The sequence below is a fragment of the Pelobates fuscus genome, chromosome 5 (assembly GCF_036172605.1).
Source record: "Pelobates fuscus isolate aPelFus1 chromosome 5, aPelFus1.pri, whole genome shotgun sequence".
NCBI lineage: Eukaryota > Metazoa > Chordata > Amphibia > Anura > Pelobatidae > Pelobates > Pelobates fuscus.
Genome location: NC_086321.1, coordinates 15620911 through 15639901, shown reverse-complemented (window position 1 = coordinate 15639901; position 18991 = coordinate 15620911).

Genomic DNA, 18991 nt, shown 5'->3' with positions numbered 1-18991 from the left:
ATTTAATCCGACCGCACCAGCTGATCGACGCTGGATTATTGAACTACGTTCCGTACTCACGAACCGGCTACAACATCGTTGTGGAAGCCCTCTGTTACCGGACCGGACTGGAAGACTTCAAGTTCCCTTCACCTCTCCTCATCCTCGACTAAAGCTGAACTCTCTCCATCCAGGATAACCGCCTCTGAGGAGATCTCGGGAACCAGTGTTCTATGTGCCGGAAGCTAAGTAAAACCTCTGTGATAAGCGTTGCATCTCAAAGCTGTTATTTCCTGTCTCCAAAGTCCTTCGATAAAACAAACCAATTACAGCTAACTTCAACTCATACTTTATATCAGTTAGCTGCATCTGTCTTGCTTCAGTTAAAGCCTATGGAACAGCTATTGTAACTTCTTATCACCTAATTCATTAACACTACTAAGAGACTCTTTCTGATTCAGTGTCTGCTAATTACTACCGTTTACTACTTAAAGCTACAGTGCCTATAATTGTGGACTTCAGTTATCGTTTACTACTTAAAGATACAGTGCCTGTAATTGTGGACTTCAGTTATCGTTTACTACTTAAAGCTACAGTGCCTATAATTGTGGACTTCAGTTATCGTTTACTACTTAAAGATACAGTGCCTGTAATTGTGGACTTCAGTTATCGTTTACTACTTAAAGCTACAGTGCCTATAATTGTGGACTTCAGTTATCATTTACTACTTAAAGCTACAGTGCCTGTAATTGTGGACTTCAGTTATCGTTTACTAATTAAAGCTACAGTACCTGTAATTTGGACTTCAAGTCAATACCTTTTACTTTTTATAATAAATATTCAAACTATAAGAAATCTGCAGTTGTGTTCCTTCATAACAAATGTTTAGACGTGACACATACCTATCGATCCCTATTCACAAAGACAGCCGACCACTCCTTCGGTTCCTATGGCAGGGGTCCCCATGGCAATTCACTTGCCTCCCATTCGGCCTCAGCTTAGCACCTTGGTGCTTTACAAAAATGCTGAAAACGGTAGTGGCCCTTTTCAGGACTCGAGGCATCAGATGTATCATCTACTTAGACGATATACTCATATTCTGCATTTATTGTCAACAGGGACAAATCGTCACTGATCCCCACGCGCACTATTCAATTCCTGGGCTTCAAAATAGACTCCAGGTCTTGCACTCTTCATCTTCCGACTACCAAGGTATCGGCCATCAGGAAAGAGATACGCAAAGTCCTCGAACTCGAGACCATCCCTCTTCGAAAACTGGCATGGATAGTAGGTCTGCTATCCTCCTCCATCCAGGCCATATTTCCGGGCCCCTTACATTACTGAGCCATGCAACGGCTAAAAGCCTGCTTCCTCAGACAAGACCCCACATACAACCAACCGGTACCACTGACGGACGAGGTACGACGGGAACTCGAATGCTGGCTCAACTGCATGCAAGCGTGGAATGGTCGAGTCATCTTTGGCAACCACCCGGACTTCATCCTGGAATCGGATGCGAGTCGATGGGGATGGGGCGCCACAGATGGGAACACATCCACGGGTGGTACCTGGACGAATCAGGAACTCACCATGCACATCAATTGTCTGGAACTATTGGCCGGATCCTTCGCCATTCGAAGCCTGGCGAAGGGACAATCCAATTGCTGCATCCTACTGCGGATGGACAACATCTCCGCAGTACGATACATCAACCATTTGGGAGGGACTCGCTCCCAACCACTAGCCGAGTTGACGAAGAAGATCTTCGACTATTGCCTCCCACACAACATCTCGATCCAGGCCGAACATCTACCAGGAGAATCGAACCTCACCGCAGACTGGTACTCACGACATTGGAGGGATACCAGCGACTGGCAAATAAACACACAGATATTCGCCCATCTGAACGAGCAGAGAGGCCCATTCATCCTAGAGCTTGGTTGCTTCATCTAAGTGTTGCTTCTAAGTGTCTGTGGTTGGAGATATTCTGGAGAGTTTTACAGAAGCTTCAACTGTCTAAGAGTTGTGCTAAGAGTTTTCTTTTTTTACTGTTACAGGTAAGATTCATCTGTAGGAAAAGGTTACTGATTGCACAAGGTTTGATTTCCTGTTGGTAATTATAAGGCATTTGATTGGATTAGTTAGCTACTTGCTATTGATTGCTGTGTAAATTAGCTATTGTTTGCTAATAAGCAGAGGCCTACCCAGGTGTTAAACATTCCTAGTGGGAGGTTATTTTAGGAGTATATAAGGGCTGTTGTCATTAGCTTGGCTAATAGAGCTTGGTTGCTTCATCTAAGTGTTGCTTCTAAGTGTCTGTGGTTGGAGATATTCTGGAGAGTGTTGCTTCTAAGTGTCTGTGGTTGGAGATATTCTGGAGAGTGTTGCTTCTAAGTGTCTGTGGTTGGAGATATTCTGGAGATAAACTGGAGGTAATCTGAGGTATTCAGGAGGATAAATAAAAAGTTAAGATTCGTTTGATTTAAATAATTCATCTCATTGGAATGGCAGACGGAGTGCAGTGTAATAGTTGCTATGCATTTGTTTCGCGTTCCACTTTTTGGAGGTTTAGTTGTTGTCTAATCTGTAGACAGTTCTCTATCTTGCGGCAGGAGATTGCATTTTTGAAGTCTGAGATTTGTAAATTATCTGGTAAACAAACTCAGGCTGGAACTGCTGCAAAGCCACTGCCACAGAGATGTACTAGGAATGGCAGATGGATCACTGTAGGATCTGGTAGACTTAGAGTTGTGGATAAACACATATTGCACAGTCTGTTGTTCTACATAATTCATTTTCTGCACTTTCAGAGTGTAATGGTGTCATGGAGACAGGCACTGAGGCTAGTGGTGTTGTGCAGAGAGGCACTGAGGCTAGTGGTGTTGTGCAGAGAGGCACTGAGGCTAGTGGTGTTGTGCAGAGAGGCACTGAGGCTAGTGGTGTTGTGCTGAGAGGCACTGAGGCTAGTGGTGTTGTGCAGAGAGGCACTGAGGCTAGTGGTGTTGTGCAGAGAGGCACTGAGGCTAGTGGTGTTGTGCAGAGAGGCACTGAGGCTAGTGGTGTTGTGCAGAGAGGCACTGAGGCTAGAGGTGTTGTGGAGAGAGGCACTGAGGCTAGAGGTGTTGCGGAGAGAGGCACTGAGGCTAGTGCTGTTGTGGAGAAAGGCATTGAGGCCAGTGCTGTTGTGCAGAGAGGCACTGAGGCTAGTGGTGTTGTGCAGAGAGGCACTGAGGCTAGTGGTGTTGTGCAGAGAGGCACTGAGGTTAGTGGTGTTGTGCAGAGAGGCACTGAGGCTAGTGCTGTTGTGCTGAGAGGCACTGAGGCTAGTGGTGTTGTGCAGAGAGGCACTGAGGCTAGTGGTGTTGTGCAGAGAGGCACTGAGGCTAGTGGTGTTGTGCAGAGAGGCACTGAGGCTAGTGGTGTTGTGCAGAGAGGCACTGAGGCTAGAGGTGTTGTGGAGAGAGGCACTGAGGCTAGAGGTGTTGCGGAGAGAGGCACTGAGGCTAGTGCTGTTGTGGAGAGAGGCATTGAGGCCAGTGGTGTTGTGCAGAGAGGCACTGAGGCTAGTGGTGTTGTGCAGAGAGGCTTGAAGACTATGGTGAGGCCTAATAGAAAGCAGTTGTTGTTGGGGGATTACATCATAAGAGGTGTGGAGATGGACAATGGTGGTCTTGTGAGGTGTCTTCCCGGAGCTACTGCTCACAGAGACAGGAGACGTATCTGTAATATTGTTAAGCAAGCAAAGCAGGAAGGGGAATTGGATGTACTTGTCCATTTAGGGACAAATGACTTGGCTTGCAATGAGGTTTCAGAGGTTAAGGAAGTTTTTAGAGTTTTTCAGAGGTTAAGGAAGTTTTTGCCAATGATATACGGCAGGTTGCTTCCACACTGTCATTCTCTGAAGTTCTGCCTGTGCATAACACTCAGAATGACAGGGGATGCGTATTAGGGACTTTAACTTGTGGCTTGGTGAATGGTGTCGGGAGCAAGGATTTGGCTTTATTGCTCATGGTAGCTCTGTTTGGAATGGAAATAAACTGTACAAAAAAGATGGTTTGCATCTTTCTCAAAAGGGATCCATGAACTTGTGGCAATAATGGCAACTGATAGTGTAGATTTAGTCGCTGTTACTGAGACATGGTATAATGAGAAAAATGACTGGGACATAGCAATACCAGGGTACTCTTTATATAGAAAAGACAGGGAAGACAAGAAAGGGGGAGGGGTGGCCCTGTATGTGAAGGATAGCATAAAATCTAGCCTAATAAAGGTTAGTGAGACGAACATAGAGTCCATTTGGGTTACGTTAGAATTTGGTAATCACACAGTAATTCGTGTAGGTGTGATTTATAGGCCCCCAGGACAAATTGAAGAGTTAGATAATCTACTAGTTGAAGAAATAGCTAAAATGACAATGAAGGGGGAAGTTATCATCATGGGTGACTTTAATCTTCCTGATGTGAATTGGAAAACAAAAATAGCTACTTGTGCCAGAAGCACACATATTCTAAACTCCCTACTGGGATTGTCTCTAAAACAAGTCGTTGAGGAGCCAACTCGTAAAGAGGCCTTACTAGATTTAGTGTTAACAAATGGAGATTTGGTATCAGATATTACTGTAGGTGAAAGTTTAGGATCCAGTGATCATCAGTCAGTGTGGTTTAATATAAGAACAGTGACTGAGTCACACCACACAAAAACAAAAGTTTTAGACTTTAGAAAAACAGACTTTTCTAAAATTAGAATATGTGTAAATGAGTCATTATCAGACTGGAGCAACTTAAATGGAGTCCAAAAGAAATGGGATTATTTAAAAGCTGCACTACTGAAGGCAACAGAAAATTGCATTAGGCTTGTCAGTAAAAGCAAAAACTCCACAGATGTGGCCAAAAAACAAAAAGTTAGCATTTAGTAATTATAAAAAAACCCAGAGTGAGGAAGACAGAATGACCTATAAGATTAGGCAGAAAGAGGCTAAGCAAGTTATAAGAGCTTCCAAATCACACACAGAAGAGAAAATAGCACAGTCAGTAAAAAAGGGGGACAAAACTTTTTTTAGATACATAAATGAGAAAAGATAAGTAAAACAAGGATTAGTTAGATTAAAAACAAAAGAAGGAAGGTATGTAGATGAGGATAAAGGTCTAGCTGACTGCCTCAATGAATATTTTTGTTCGGTATTTACAGCTGAAAATGAAGGAAAGGGACCTCTGTTAAAAAAAAGGATAAATTAGTAATTTATTACATGTGAGTTTACAGAGGAAGAGGTTCTATTTCAACTGTGAAAAGTAAAGACCTGATGGAATACACCCAAAGCTATTAAAAGAGCTTAGTGGTGTACTAGCAAAACCATTAACAGATTTATTTAACCAATCATTGTTAACAGGAGTAGTCCCAGAAGATTGGAAGTTAGCGAATGTTGTGCCCATTCACAAGAAAGGTAATAGGGAGGAGTCGGGCAACTATAGGCCAGTAAGCCTTACTTCAGTAGTGGGGAAAGTGATGGAAACCATGTTAAAGGATAGGATTGTTGAACATCTAAAACACATGGATTTCAAGATCAGAGACAACATGGGTTTACTTCAGGGAGATCATGCCAAACTAATCTTATTGATTTTTTTGATTGGGTAACTAAAATTATAGATCAGGGTGGTGCAGTAGACATTGCTTACCTAGATTTCAGTAAGGCTTTTGACACTGTTGCACATAGAAGGCTTATCAATAAATTGCAATCTTTGAGTTTGGATTCCAATATTGTTGAATGGGTAAGGCAGTGGCTGAGTGACAGGCAACAGAGGGTTGTAGTCAATGGAGTATATTCGAAGCTTGGGCTTGTCACCAGTGGGGTACCTCAGGGATCTGTACTTGGACCCATTCTCTTTAATATTTTTATTAGTGATATTGCAGAAGGTCTTGATGGTAAGGTGTGTCTTTTTGTGGATGATACTAAGATATGTAACAGGGTTGATGTTCCAGGAGGGATAAGTCAAATGGCAAATGATTTAGGTAAACTAGAAAAATGGTCAGAGTTGTGGCAACTGACATTTAATGTGGATAAGTGCAAGATAATGCATCTTGGACGTAAAAACCCAAGGGCAGAGTACAGAATATTTGATAGAGTCCTAACCTCAACATCTGAGGAAAGGGATTTAGGGGTGATTATTTCTGAGGACTTAAAGGTAGGCAGACAATGTAATAGAGCAGCAGGAAATGCTAGCAGAATGCTTGGTTGTATAGGGAGAGGTATTAGCAGTAGAAAGAGGGAAGTGCTCATGCCATTGTACAGAACACTGGTAAGACCTCACTTGGAGTACTGTACACAGTACTGGAGACCATATCTTCAGAAGGATATTGATACCTTAGAGAGAGTTCAAAGAAGGGCTACTAAACTGGTTCATGGATTGCAGGATAAAACTTACCAGGAAAGGTTAAAGGATCTTAACATGTATAGCTTGGTGGAAAGACGAGACAGGGGGGATATGATAGAAACATTTAAATACATAAAGGGAATCAACACAGTAAAGGAGGAGACTATATTTAAAAGAAGAAAAACTACCACAACCAGAGGACATAGTCTAAAATTAGAGGGACAAAGGTTTAAAAATAATATCAGGAAGTATTACTTTACTGAGAGGGTAGTGGATGCATGGAATAGCCTTCCAGCTGAAGTGGTAGAGGATAACACAGTAAAGGAGTTTAAGCATGCGTGGGATAGGCATAAGGCTATCCTAACTATAAGATAATGCCAGGGACTAATGAAAGTATTTAGAAAACTGGGCAGACTAGATGGGCCGAATGGTTCTTATCTGCCATCACATTCTATGACCTCTTTGCATCACGCAACAACCATCAACTCCCAAGATTTTACAGCTGGCTCCCGGATCCGGGGCGTATGTCTTTCCTCCATTCGCAATGATTGCAAGAGTACTTCATCAAATCCGACGACGAGAGGTGACGCTAACACTACTGACACCACTATGGCAGAGTCAACCCTGGTTCCCGGACCTTCTCGAACTCTTGTGCGAAGATCCACTCCTCCTGCCGACCTACCCATATCTACTCAGGGACCCAACAGGGAACCCACATCCCATGCTTCTGGACGACCGATTAACCCTGTTAGCCTGGACTCTTTCAGGGGTGCATGGGACACCCACGAACTATCGTCTACAACTAAGGACCTGCTGTGGGACTCATGGGCCCCAGGGACTAGAAAGAGTTACCTATCTGCATGGAGAACTTGGAACAGTTGGTGCATGGGATGGGACTTGGATCCCTTTACAGCTCCTGTTTCCGAGATAATTAATTTTCTGTCTTCCATCTTTGAAGAAGGTAAACCATACCGCACCATCAATGTCATCAGATCGGCTATATCAGCAGCCCACGTTCCATCCCAAGGGAGAGCAATCGGTCAAGACCCTTTGCTTTGCCGGTTACTACGGGGCATCAGGTTGAGATGCCCCCCCAACACCCAAATACCAACACCTCTGGGATGTGGAGAAGGTACTTACATTCCTGAAGGAATAGCCTCAGAATGAACGACTGACTATCTTTAAGACAACTGTCAGCGAAATTTACTTTCTTACTGTGCCTAGTCTCATTTCGTCTAGTCTCAGACATACGAGCTTTCGACTCATTTACTATCAACCCAGAAGGGGTCACATTCCGAATCTCAAGACGAACCAAAACCGACTCAACATCAATTTTCTACCCGTTCTTCACGTCAGAGCCCCAACTATGTGTAGTTAGGGCTTTGAGAACATACATGGCGGCAACGGAAGCACTACACCAGCCAACCTCCCAACAATTATTGATTTCATACGTTAGTCCTCACAGTCCAGTCTCGACCACTACATTATCCAGATGGATTAGATGGCTCCTCACCCTCGCGGGAGTGGACCCGTCCTTCGGAGCTCACTCCTTGAGAGGAGCAGCAGCGTTGTCAGCTTTTTTAGCAGGCGCGTCGCTATCGGATATCTTACATGCGGCAGACTGGTCCCGAGAATCGACCTTCCGGACGTTCTACTTCCTCCAGTCTTCTAATGCCGCATTTTCTCTTTTGCCTAAGCGTTAAAATTGCAAAATACGAAGCCTCCTGTCATGTTATAAAATTTAAGATTATGCTAGCGCAGTGTACTAATAATCCCACCCTCGTCTCAGGTAAGTTAGATTTAAGGGAATGTGTGATTTTTACCAAATTAAACCCTAGGTACGGGTAAATAATACGATAGATGGACGTTAGAAGTGACAACCGATAGATAATCTAAATCTTCATAGAGTTTATATAAATACTCATAAAACATATGTTTCATACGAACCATTCCGTATCACTGATACTACTTTCTCTTTCCTTTCAGTTTAACAAGTATGGATTACCGGGAAGGCTTAACCCCATTATTGTTTTCTAGTTGGATCGGACACATTATCTGTTACATTGGAACTTGTGATGTTGCATTAACCAAGAGGAAATGAGGCACTTGCCCTCCCCCCTCATCGCAACCAACACCCCTAACCCCCACACCCCCCCACACACACACTTACACATGCTCCTTGATCCGGCTAGCTTTGTCTGCCTCCTCAGGTTCTTCTCTTATGGGTTATTTTTATATTTGTTACTTATTGATTTAGTGATTCACTATTGAAGCCAAGGTTAAGTCTATTTAGTCATTGGCAAGCACTACACTAAGTAACATAAGAATTTGATAATTAGCACATATAACCGTAATAAATCATAATTCCTTCACAACAAGAGGACACAGTTTTGAATCTATATCCCAGTCCTCATCAAACTGAGATTTATTAAGTTTGTCATATGTTTTGTCTTACATTATTTGCTATTTTCACATTTTCATTTTTAATGTTTTTCTAATAAAATGTATTTATTTTCATTTTAATGAATAATAATGTTGGCACGTCTCTGGAGACTTTCTGTATGAATGAATCGGTTATACCCTTAGAAAATATAATAATCTAAACAGACTGTCTCTTGGATACACCCTATTCTTCCTTCTTAAACCATTCTCGAACAGTTTTACCCCAAGGTTTGGCTCCTGCGTTGGTCTGCAGGTCCCCTAAACGGCATGCCGCTTCTGAATCTCTGTTACAGTACAGAAAGAGAAGACTGGATCCCTGGACTGCGGCCATAACCACCTGGCGGGATCCAGGTAAGTTGTCAAGCCATACTAAAACACTTTGTCTACTTACTGTGGGATGGTAACAGGGAACGCTTGACATCATAACCGCCATGGCAGGCTCTAATGGCTATGTGCTTGGAGTCTTCCTTTAATATGTCTTGAGTCTTCTGACCTTGATTTCTATTAGCTGTGAAATGTTTTTGATGGTATAGAGGTAACCGGGTGTAATGGGTAATTCTCCATTATAGAAATCCTTAAAATGTCTCAATCGCTACAATTTACCATACATGCACATTAGCCTCACTAGGAGGGTAAAAGTTATTAAAACTGTTTTTTTTTATTGCACGCGTGGGGGGTAAGGAACAAACGGTCTTCAGAATAGCTATTAGAACACTAGGAATACGTGTTTAGATTCTGCTGCCTGGCTTAAAAATATCTTAAGCAGCAATCTCATATTTATGAATGAAATAAATTACACATAATTGTTTTATGCAACATTACCCACAGCTATATGTTGTTCATATTTTGATTACGATTCCATATCGGGGGTAAATCATGTGCAAAGAGTCTGTAATTTAGTTTCTAATGAAAATAATTTAAAGCTATTTGTATTGAGTGGAGAGTAATAATGAAATGACTCATCTAATTACATCAGAGAAAAAACAATGGAATTAACGGATACATTGATTTATCTCACAGTTATCTTTTAGCAAAAATAAACACAGTGATGTCATTGAGTAACTGGGGACAGTCATGCGGTTGCGTGTTTTTACAAAGTATCACAGTTTGTCACATTAAAGAAATAATCCCAGCAGGATTTGATCCATTTTGCTTGTAAATGCAATTATTAGATATAGACATTAAAACTATGCAAAAGAATAATTTAAAAAATGAAACAAAATGTCAAGTTAAAAAAAATTAATAAAAAAAATCCCTCACATTTTAAAGATGCATATAAATGAAGTTGTTATGGTGCCAGGAAGTCCCTGCTGTGGCTTGCCTTTAGGGGTTAAACTTCACAAACGATTTAATCCCAAAGAGTCCTCTTCAGCGCCCAATAGCTCAGTCCCTTCCAACAACCACTTGTTGGATGGTTTCCAGTGGAAGCCTAGGACTGCCAGGGCAGGGGCACCGCTGTTAGGCTTAGAGCGGTCAGCTGATGGTCTTAACCAATCAGTGGTTCCCCATTCACAAAACGGCTTGAGAGACATACAATTTTTTCTCAAGCCATTTGCATGATTAGAGAGCCTCTGATTGGCTGAGAGTGTCAGCAGACTTCTCTAAGCCAATCGGCAGCACCCTGCCCTGGCAGTCCTAGGCTTCCGTTTTCAGGGGGCAGTGTAATCCAGCGCTGAAGAGGACACTTTGGGGTAAAACTTTTCTTGGAAGGTTTAACCCCTAAAGGTTAACCAGGACCTCTGGGCACCATAACAACTTCATTTCAATTATGTTGTTATGGTGCCCTTTATCTTCATTTAAGTCTCTTTTCGCCTCAAATTCTCAGGCTTTTCAGTTGCTGCAGTGAGTTTTACTAAACCAGGAAGTTACTGGGTTCACAGAACTGCTACATATTTGGTAGCATCAAAGTTTGAAAATGACGGCTAGGGTCTATTTACTAAAGTCCGACTTGCCCCATTCTGAATGGGATAACACCATCCTGTCAGCTATGGGACCATTTCTACTGTTCTCACTATTTAACCTATGTCCAGATTTTTTACTAGTATCTCTTAAGGAGCCAGAATTTCTTCCGGATTTCATTAGTCCAGCAGGATATGGGATTAAATATAACCTCATATTACTATAGTTTGGTTTATGCCCCCATGCTCCACGCTGTAGCTAAAACGAGTGACTGCCCAGTCTTTAGAAAGGCCCCATCCTATGGTGATAGATTGATCTGACCGTGATCCGTCCCGTGCCCCCACAAGTGGTAATTCGTGAGAATTTATATCCAATAATAGGAGGTTGACAAGTCATGTTCCCCCTGCCCCTACTTTTGGCCAGTGGGTGTGGGCCCTAACATTATAAATATAAGTGGAGTGCAGTCTGAACCATTTCATTCTACTGTCAATACCTGCTTAGGGTTTGAACATATTTTAAGGATATTAAACAAACACTGTGAGCACCAATACAACTTTAGATATATGAAGTGGTTATTAAAAAGCCATCACAGACATACTATTCACGCCAAAATAACTACATTAAGCTGTTCTGGGGACTATAGTGTCTATTTAATTTAGAATTTATCTCTGTTAATTGCTTCCTAGAGCATATAGACACCCAGACCACTTCAGCTCATTGAAGTGGTCTGGGTGCAGTGACCCTGTCCTCTTAACCCTGCAATGTTAATGATTGCAGTTTTTGAGAAGCTGCAATAATTACATTGCAGGACTAAGACTGCCTCTAGTGGCTGTCAATCAGACAGCCATTAGATGCACTTCCTGCTTGCTAGGTAACCTTTAAACGCCTAACTGATACTGGACATCCTCACACTCTGCATGAGGGCATCCAGTGTCAGTAAAATCCTCTTAGAACAGCATTGGAGCAATGCTTTCCTATCGGGAGGGCCTAATGGGCTCGCTGCACATGCGCATTAGTCCCCTAATGCCCAAACACACACACATGCAACAGCACACTTACAAACACACACAGAATTTTTAATTTAAGGCTAAAGTAGCCAAACTGGAACCATAGCTAACTTTGGACAATGTTTTCAGTTCAGGTATTATAGCCTTAAATTTGAATTCACTTTGAAGTCTGTGAATTGCAGACGATTCTCACCTTAATGAATAATCCTGATAGTTTCTTTGGGACCACTCGTTGATTAACTGATCTCTCCTGCAGCATTGTAGTGTCTTATACTACAGAACAGTACTCAGAGTGATAACGTTCTCTCAGGGTTAGGGTGTTGCTTACTTTCACTATAGTCACCAGAACAATTACAGCTTAATGTATTTGTTCTGGTGAGTATAATCAGTCATTTCAGGCATTTTGCAGTATATCTAGAGATAACTCCACTGGCCACTCCTCAGATGGCTGCTGAGTTGCTTCATGGGGCAGTGCTGCACAGTGTGATTGACATTCAGTGTCTCCTCCCTCTGCATGGAGACACTGAACTTTCCTCAAAGAGATGCATTGATTCAATGTATCTCTATGAGGAGCTATTGATTGGCCAAGGCTGTGTTTAACTTGTGCTGGCTCTGCCCCTGATCTGCCTCCTTGACAATCTCAACCGATCCTATGGGAAAGCATTGTGATTGGCTCAGAGAATCACTTCTGATGATAGAAACAACGAACCCTGCACACTAGTTCCGTATTGAAGCTCTGGCCTTCCACCATGGAGGTGCTCCGTGCAAAGGCAGACACCGCTGAATCCAACAGTTGAAATTTAGAAGCTGAGGAACACAGGCAACACTCCAGGATTAGGAAGGTAAGTTTATTTATGGGTACACCACCTCATAAAAAGTGCAAAGTGCGATGTTTCAGCTCAGCAGAGCATAATCATGCACGATTAAGACTCTGCTGAGTCAAAACATTGCACTTTGCACTTATGAGGTAGTGTACCCATAAATAAACTTACCTTGATCCTGGAGTGTCACTTCTAAAGTCAACCAAGCAGGCAGATCAGGGGCAGAGCCAGCAGCTGCAGACTTGAATAAAAGTAAGATTTTATTATATTAGGAGGGCCAGGGGGCTAGATGGTGGTTTTAACACTATAAGGTCAGGAATACATGTTTGTATTGATTTGCATAGTGTGACTATTGCCTATGGTTCTCTATAAGAAGCATTGGATGTTACTGTATTGACATCCTTTTTAACATAATTGTTTCAATGGAGCTTTAAAGTAACATTCCAGGGGCGCCTGGGGAACCCAGGTAAGTTGTCAAACTGTTCTTAAAGCAGGCTGTAATGGTTATGTGCTTGGGGTCTTCTTATAGTAATTCTGTGCTCTGCTATTTAAAACACTCTCATTTCTAAAGTAACGATGGACAGCCTTCTTTTGTTAAATTGATATCAGGAGATGGTTAACCTAAATATCACAGTGCACTATTTAAATCACAAGGGAAATTGCTAATATTTGATATTTTATATTGTATATCAAAAAACAAAGTGGTGTATTGATCTGCGTATAAACTGAGCTAAAACACACCTTTCGGATCACCATGTGGATTAACTGCACTCAGTTTAAGGTACATTTATTGTCTTCATATCCTCATTTCACCCCTCTCTGAGTGTAACCAAGAGACAGAAAATGTACTACTAGAACAGACAGCTCTGTAATATACAGATAACAGTCTATTCACTTAACCATACAATGTGCAGAACTGGGCCATTAGCCCAGCAATACCTACATTACTGGCACCTCCCCCAATTTATTGGATAAGCCATGTATCAAATGTGAATTTAGGGCATTTGCCACTCAGGGTCCATTAAGCATTTGTTGAAGGGACAGGTCGAATCACCTTTAACATGTTTAGTGCCACTGATTTGACACATTACCCCTTTTTCGTTCGTTGTGTTTAAAAATGTGGTTGAAATGTGTGTTGTAATGTGTGCACACAGATGTGTATTTGTATGTTGTAAGTGTGTGTGACTCTGAATGTGTTTTTGGCCTTGTGGTATCCCCCACTCGTGACTCCCTTTCTCCCTACTTATCTATATATATATATATATATATATATATATATATGTATATTGGTTTCATCATAGTCTATTCTGAGATAGTAAATGTAACGGCACCCCCAGTCATAAAAGGGTTAAACCGTCGTTTAGAAGATCTTCCCCTTCCAGAGACACAGGCAGCTACTGTAGACACCAATCCACCGAACCGGAGAAGCATATGAATGCTCTCAAACATACGAATACTGTAAACAGACGAATAGGAAAAAACATACGAATAGGTTTACACTCCTAGCAGTCGAACTGGAACAGCATACAATAAATCCCCCCAAGAACGAGACAAGGCTCCGTTTTGAGGGTCAAGCAGGAACAGCCAGAGCTGTGGGTTTATTGTTCTTATATACACATTCTTACACATTAGTACCACCCGCAGGGTTTTGAAAGACAACCAATAAACACATACAATACACTCAGATACTCCCACACAAAATCCTCCCCTCAAAAGATAGATCGTAGTCCTTTGTGACCAAATGAAGCATGGCTTTTCTGCCCAAAATCAGTTCCACAGAGTCTTCTATCCTGGAGATAATTGGGAAGTAATCCAATTATCTCCAAGGACAGAGGCAAAACTCCATTAGCCACATGGTAGCAAAGTAAAATACAGTAAAATACAATAAAATACACAAGGTTACATTTATTACATAAAATACAGACATGCAACATATCCCCAGATAGCTTAGGTCTGAGCGCACATTATTACTGAATGGCGCTCAGACCACACACATACAGTTCAATTGCCATGGAGCCAAAGTCTTTTATTACACGAATAGGCTCCATGGCATAGCTCCACACCGCTGAATCCTTCAAAGGATATGTTCACTGCCGATCCCTGCTATGCTGTGTGTGAAAACAGAAGGGGAGGACCTCCAATTGAATAATATCTTAAGTAAGTTTATTACATAAAAAAATTAAAACCCTTACTTGGGATGTGGTGGGTATAGACTCGCAGAGTCACCCACATAAAAGCATGAACAAATATTGTAAAAACGCTTCCTGATTGCAGTCCGATCAGTCCGATCACGTGACCGTTTCCGGGTCCGCCCCTCCAGTGACGTTCGTGTGACGCGTTTCGCCCGCCTCCACAGGCTTCCGACGACGTCAGAGAGTTCCAGACAGTCTTTTAAGTCCACAGAGCCTCCCCCTTCTCCTCCCATTGGCCAGGGGGCGTGAATTTTGGTCATGTTTACTGGGCAATCAATTCTGCATATGCGGACTTAAATTATTTAAATTATTTAAATTATTTAAATTATTCTAACTAGCTGAACTCCTTTTATCAACCAAAAAGGTGTTGATTCTATTTAAACACACAGTCAAAAAGCAACATCTGATCATTAGAATACAATACTATTACTATTGTATTCTAATGATCAGATGTTGCTTTTTGACTGTGTGTTTAAATAGAATCAACACCTTTTTGGTTGATAAAAGGAGTTCAGCTAGTTAGAATAATTTAAATAATTTAAATAATTTAAATAATTTAAGTCCGCATATGCAGAATTGATTGCCCAGTAAACATGACCAAAATTCACGCCCCCTGGCCAATGGGAGGAGAAGGGGGAGGCTCTGTGGACTTAAAAGACTGTCTGGAACTCTCTGACGTCGTCGGAGGAAGCCTGTGGTGGCGGGCGAAACGCGTCACACGAACGTCACTGGAGGGGCGGACCCGGAAACGGTCACGTGATCGGACTGATCGGACTGCAATCAGGAAGCGTTTTTACAATATTTGTTCATGCTTTTATGTGGGTGACTCTGCGAGTCTATACCCACCACATCCCAAGTAAGGGTTTTAATTTTTTTATGTAATAAACTTACTTAAGATATTATTCAATTGGAGGTCCTCCCCTTCTGTTTTCACACACAGCATAGCAGGGATCGGCAGTGAACATATCCTTTGAAGGATTCAGCGGTGTGGGGATATCCCCTCTCCTAAAGAGCCTTACAAACCCAGAGCCAGGGGTGATAGGGCTCTGGGACATGTGAGTTTTTTTTCCCTAAGATTTCTCTAAATATATAGGAGTGTATTCAGACAGTCTGCACTATTATTTGTATTTTATATTTGCAGATTATTTTAGCGCGCTGTTTTGGTAACTATTGTCTATTTTTTGCACATTTTTTGTGTATTGTATTTTAAGTGCTGCCATAATATCTGTACGGTGTTTCTATAGCGCTCACATATTGGTTTGATTCCATGGCATAGCTATCTGGATTAAATTAGTTCATTCAGTAAATCCGAGAATCTACCGAACGCCAGAGCAGAAATACATGAATAGACCTTTCTGCATAGGAAAATAAAGTATTTAAATACCGGTCCATAGTCAAAAGGCAGCAGGCAGGCAACAAGGCTCCTCTAATGCACAGTGGCGAGATTGGTCTCGTCACAGTAAAGAAAAGTAAACTGATGCTGTGTGGGGATTTTTCTCTATAGGTTGAATCAATCTCCGTGTCCAGTCAGGTTTATTAGATTGTAAAGCGCTGCTGAATTTGTTGGCACTATATAAATATTAATAATAAGATGCAATTTATTAAAATTTTAATTAAAAACGATTTCTCAGGATTTTAAGTGGAATGTATATTAGGTAAGAGCAAAAATTACATTCTGACAAGTGATTAAAATATCCAGGTGTTTAACATTTTGTTTTATGTTTGTTTGTAGAATGGTGAATAAAATCTGTGTCCTCACCCAGTGCAATCCATGATCAGATTTTAGCTATATCTTGTAGGTTTCAATCAGATCGTGTTACCTTACTAAGCACATGGTAGCTGGGATGGCAAACATTGGTGAGCTTTTTGTGTATCCGCTACCTCTGCATATGCCGTCAAGAGATATACATCAAATTATATCAAGTACCAGAAGCACAGTTTCAACCACATTCCAAATGTCTGCGGCCAATAAAATCAGTAGATTATGGTCATTTGAGTCAAAGAATGGGACTTTGTGAGGCATATGGACAGTGGGCATGGTCAGTTATTATTTTATATAAATTCACAGTATTTGGATCTGAATAGCAGCAGTTTGCTAAATATACTTTAACGCTCAGACTAATGATGATCACCTCCCTGTCCTTATTTCAATGGTTTGTATTATAAGTTAGAAGTCAACATAATCCCTACCTAGCAAGCTGATGGTTTATAAATCTTTCCCACTCTGATAAAGGTGTTCCAGTTGTGGTGTATTTTCCTGCTGTGCATCAGGCCTTATATTAAGATCATGTATGGATTGATAGTTTTGAAGAATAGTAGAACATTGTGTCAGCATTCCATTCAAGGAACACTCTACCCTCTCCTCTTAAACAACCAGGTGCATCCAGAAATGTCTGATCTAGTCTGTGCTCCTAGCTGTAATTAATATTTTTTCATGGTGTTCTTTGATGATCGATAAGCGATCTCCAGATACAGGTGTGGCATGGCCCAGGAGACATTATGTCCTTGTCTTACTGTTATTCGTGAATCGAAGTCAGGAACCTTTCTGGAAGATCAGAATTCACAGGTAATTTTGGACTCTGTGGAGAAAACTATAGCATCTTGGCGTCCGTATGTCTGTCACTTCGACTACAGGGGTCATGTACATCATATTGGGCTTGTCGTAGAAGATGGATAGACAGACAGACACGTACAGATCGACAGATATGTAACTTGCAATTTTTTTTATTATAAATTAAGACATTGAATACATTTAACCTCGGCTAAATGTTAACAACATTGCCTATTTTATTTTATTTAACAATTTTCACATATCTCTCTGACAGAGTTAAATACTTTACTGTAATACTTTAAGTTTCCAAACCTGATAGAATAATTCTCTATTGTCTGAAGTAGTATGACAGATATATCTGTGGCTTTGTTCCATAGAAAGATAAAATTACTGCATATCACGATTTGCCCGCTGTACCGCAGCACATTCATTGACTCAATAAGATTGACTTGCGGCAGTATAACAAATAAATCCCCAGTGATTTATTTTTTTTCCCTTCTCTTTGCGAGCAACGTACACGAACAGAACAAACTTCGTTCTATTAATAGTTGGACACAATCTTCAACCCAAATCATTAACGGAAATAACTTTTCAAGCAATTTTTCTTGTAATTTTTACAGCTTTTTCAGATAATAATCTATAAAACGATTTCTACATTATCCTTACTAGAAAAATGTATTGATTTAGAACTCAGATAAATGGCAGAAAAACCCGAGTTTATATTTTTAGAATCAATGTAAACAGCATTAATCTTTCACAATTGATTTTTTTCAGTAAATGATTTTCTTGTTAAAATACGTACATTTATTTACTTGCAGAATGATACGTGTAAGCATAAACCAGACAGATCACATGTACAAAGATGTGATAAAAAGAGAGATTATTGACTCAGTCGGGAAAATATTCCTCTCACCAACATTCCTATAAGGAATATATATATAGTTGACTGATCATTCAAAAATATATTTTATTGAAGGATAGCGATCATATGAAGATATTTATTATCAAATAATTGTTTGGCTCCTTTTTAAATCATAACAGAATCACCCAAATGGCCCTGATCAAAAGTTTATATATCCTTGAATGTTTGGCCTTGTTACAGACACACAAGGTGACACACACAGGTTAAATGGCGGTTAAAGGTTAATTTCCCACACCTGTGGCATTTTAAATTGCATTTAGTGAGTGATTGTGTATAAATAGTCAATGAGTTTTTTAGCTGTCACGTGGATGCACTGAGCAGGCTAGATACTGAGCCATGGAAAGCAGAAAAGAACTGTCAAATGACCTGCATAGCAAGGTAATGGAACTTTATAAAGATAGAAAAGGATATATGAAAAGATATAAAAAATCCTTGAAAATACCAGTCAGTACTGGTCTATCACTTATTAAGAAGTGGAAAATTCAGGGATCTCTTGATATCACGCCAAGGTCAGGTAGACCAAGAAAGATTTTAGCCATAACTGCCAGAAGAATTGTTAGGGATACAAAGAAAAACCCAGAGGTGACTTCAGGAGAAATACAGGCTGCTCTGGAAAAAGACGGTGTGGTTGTTTCAAGGAGCACAATACGACGATACTGGAACAAAAATTAGCTGCATGGTCGAGTTGCCAGAAAGAAGCCTTTACTGCGCCAATGGCAAAAAAAAAAAGCACGGTTACAATATGCGTGCCAACACCTTAACATGCCTCACAGCTTCTGGCACACTGTAATTTTGAGTGACGAGACCAAA